The following is a 4,195-nucleotide window of genomic DNA, read 5'->3' on the forward strand; positions in this document are numbered from 1 at the left end:
AGCTGCACAGGATGATGACATGTGGTACGTTATAACTGACGGACCCATGAACATTTTGAAAGCCAATACAGCAGTTGCAATCACAGATGGGGCACCGCACAGAATTGAAAAGCCTAGAGATGAGTGGACTACTGAGGACAAGAGGAAAGAAAATCTACATAATGTAGCAAAGGACATATTGTACAAAACACTGGACAAAGTAACGTTCAGTAAAATCAAGACGTGCAAGACATCAAAAGAGATTTGGGAGAAGTTAATTCAGCGTTGCGAAGGCAACGAACAAACCAAAGAAAACAAACTTTCTGTTGCCGTGTAGAAGTTCGACAACATCAGAATGAAAGTTGGAGAAATGATGCATTAATATGATGAAAGAACCAGCTGCATCATCAACGAACTAAATGCACTTGGAAAGGTGTATTCAAACAAAGAAGTTGCATTGAAAATAATCAGAGGTCTTCCCAAGGAATGGGATGTGAAAACCATGGCAATGAGGGAGTCTAAAGATCTGAACAAAGTTGAACTCCATGACCTATTCGCTGACTTGAAAGCATATGAGTTTGAACTGAAAACTCGAGAGGGAGAACCATCTACCTCAGCAGCTACTACTGCCTTAACTGCTGTAAGAACAGAACCAACTGGTTCAGTTGAGAAAGCTGTTGATCAACTAAGCAATGATGCCATGTCATTGTTCATTAAGAAGTTTGGAAGATTCATGAGGAAGAATCAAGGGAATTTTCAGAAGCAATATCAAAGAAACAACTCTAGAGATGAATCAAATGCATGCTACAACTGTGGCAAACTAGGTCATTATATTGCTGACTGTCCCAAACCTAAGAAGGACAGTCAAGTTTCAACTGAAAAAAAGAAGAAAGTATATGAGCACAAGAGGAGATCTAAGGACGACAAGAAGCCTTACAGAAAAAAACATGAAGTACTCCTAGCTGAAAACAGCAAAGCCAAATGGGCAGACACTGACAGCAAGGAATCAGAACCAGAAACTTCATGCAGCTCTAGTGACGATGAAGAAGAAGTAAAATGTCTGATGGCTGCTGATACAGAACTAGAGTTCAGCAGTCAACAGGTATTTGATTTTAGTTCAATTGATTTTACCAGAGAAGAACTTATTTCGACATTGCATGACATGGTTAATGAGTATCAAAAGCTTGCTTTATTGTTTGAAAAAGCTAGAGCGAAGCAAAATGATCCCAAAGACGATAAAACAAAAACTGATGAATCAGTTGATATGTTGAGTCTGAAAAGGGAAATTGCTGAGCTCAGAAATGAAAGAAGCAGGGATCAATTAATGATTCAAAAGTTGTTGCTTGAAAATTCAAAGCAGACAGAGCTTATTCAGGCTTGGAACAAATCGTCTGATGCTTTAACTGATATACAGAATTCTCAGAAATCAGTTACTGATAAAACTGGTTTAAGATTCTGTAGTAAAGATGATTCGTTTTCCAAAGATACTCAGCCAAAACTGAATATAAACAAAGGGAAATACATTCACTTTGTAAAATCAGTTATGGTACAAGAACAAGCTGAGCCGAGTAAACTGATTGAATAGCCAACTCAAAGTATGAACAAGGGGAAAAGATGTGGAATTGGTTATAGCCCAAAAGTTGTGACTGACACTCGAAGTCAGCAACCAAAAATTTTCAGCAAAAATTACTCAAATGGATATTCAAATTACTACAACAGTAAGCCAGTTCAGAAAAGATACTGGCTGAACAATCAGTTGAAAAAGGGCAAATCACATGTTGTATCTCCTGCACACCGTACATCAAGCACACACAAACAGGTAAAGACCATCTGGAATACAGCAAATGAACGGTCAGTTAGATTGATCCAAGTCTGGATTCCTAAAGGACTAATCAACTTTGAACCCAAATAGAAAAAGGGGTACCAGAATCTTATCTTTTGTGTGATTGCAGGTAACAGATACAACCTTTGAATCTATATGTTACTTGGATAGTGGATGTTCACGCCACATGACAGGAGATTCAAATTTATTGTCTCAACTGCTCAAATACACTGGACCAAACATCAGTTTTGGAGATCATTCTAAAAGTAAAACTGTGGGTAAGGGTAAGCTTATCCATGGTAACTTCACCATTAATGATGTATTATTAGTTGAGAATCTTAAGTACAATCTGATCAGTATCAGTCAATTATGCGATAATGGATTCTCAGTTCAGTTTGACAAACATTCTTGTTCAGTCAAAAACTCAACTGAAGAGATCATCCTAACTGGCAAAAGGTGTGGAAACACTTACAAAGTCAGTTGGAATGATCAACCTTATGCACCAGTATGTTTTATTGCTTCAAAATCTTCTAAAAACTGGTTGTAGCATAAGAGATTAAACCACCTGAATTTCAAGTCTATTGCATATTTGAGTAACCACAATCTTGTTACTGGGCTGCCCAAAATGGATTTTATCAAAGACAAAATTGCTCAGCATGTCAGTTTGGTAAACAAATCAAATCTTCTTTTAAGAACAAGGGTCGTAAATCTTCTTCCCAATGCTTAGAGCTGTTACATATGGATCTCTTTGGTCCAATACCAGTCATGAGCTTAGGGGGAATGAAATACACCTTGGTGGTTGTAGATGATTTTTCAAGATTCAATTGGGTTATATTTCTCAAGTCCAAAGACCAAACTGCTGCTCAACTGATTAAGCTTTTCAAAAGATTATTAAATGAAAAATCAGTTGGAATTGATAAAATCATATCTGATCGAGGAACTGAGTTTATCAATCAATTTCTTTCAAATTATTTAGAGAATTCCGGAATTAAGCATGAGCTCTCAGCAGCTAGAACTCCTCAGCAAAATGGTGTAGCTGAAATGAGAAATCGGACCCTTAAAGAGGCTTCTAGAACAATGCTTGTTGATTCTGGTATCTCTCAAAGGTTTTGGGCAGAAGTAGTGAACACTGCGTGTTACACTCAAAACAGATAAATAATTAATAAGAATCATATGAAAACACCTTATGAGATCTGGCATGGAAGAAAAAGTGTGGTTTCCTACTTCAAAATATTCGGCTGCAGATGTTTTATACTTGTCAATGGTAAAACTCATTTAAAAGCCTTTGATGCTAAATCTGCAGAAGGAATATTTCTTGGTTATTCTTCATTGAGTAAAGCGTATAGAGTCTTCAACAAAAATACCTTAAATGTTGAGAAATCTATTCATGTTGTTTTTGATGAAACTATACTAACTGATAAGCCAACAGATCAAGTTGAGCTAGCTGATATATTTACAGATATAAGCTTGGATGATGATGATGAAGAGGATATCCATATCAATCAAAGCAATCTCAAAACACCTGAACCGGAGGTATTGGATCAACCAGAAGAACCATAAGCTATTCCAAATAATCAGTTGATAGAGCCACCGAATGACATTCAGTTACCAACTGAAACTGCTCCAACTGAAACTGAAAATGTTCAGTTACCCACAGAAGCAGTTGCTGATTCAGAAGCAATAAATGCTGAACTCAGATGGAAGAAATCACATCCTCCAGAGTTGGTAATAGGTAAACTATCTGATCCAGTAAAAACAAGAAATTAGATGCTCAATCTATTTATTCATTCAGCTTTCGTATCACAACTAGAACCCAAGAAGACTGATGAAGCTCTTGCTGATCCAAACTGGATAAATGCAATGCAAGAAGAGCTAAATCAGTTTATCCATAACAATGTCTGGAACTTAGTTCCAAGACCAATTTCGAAAACTGTTATAGGTACAAAATGGTGTACAGGAACAAACTGAACGAAGATGGTTCAGTTGTGCGTAACAAAGCAAGGCTAGTAGCACAAGGCTATAGGCAGGAAGAAGGAATTGATTATGATGAGACATATGCACCAGTTGCAAGACTGGAGGCAATCAGGATATTCATCGCCTATGCTTCATTCAAAAACTTCAAAGTCTATCAAATGGATGTGAAAAGTGCATTTCTGAATGGCCAGTTGCAGGAAGAAGTCTACGTTGAACAACCTCCAGGTTTTATGAATCATCACTTTCCTGATCATGTATATCATTTGAACAAAGCCTTATATGGTCTTAAACAAGCTCCAAGAGCTTGGTACGAAACTCTTTCCAAATTTCTAACTGATAACGATTTTTCTGTTGGATCAGTTGATAAGACCTTGTTCAAATTTTCCAAGAATGATAATATTCTACTCGTTCAAATTTATG

This window comes from Primulina eburnea, chromosome 1, assembly GCF_022965805.1.
Source record: "Primulina eburnea isolate SZY01 chromosome 1, ASM2296580v1, whole genome shotgun sequence".
In the NCBI taxonomy this organism is placed as follows: Eukaryota; Viridiplantae; Streptophyta; class Magnoliopsida; order Lamiales; family Gesneriaceae; genus Primulina; species Primulina eburnea.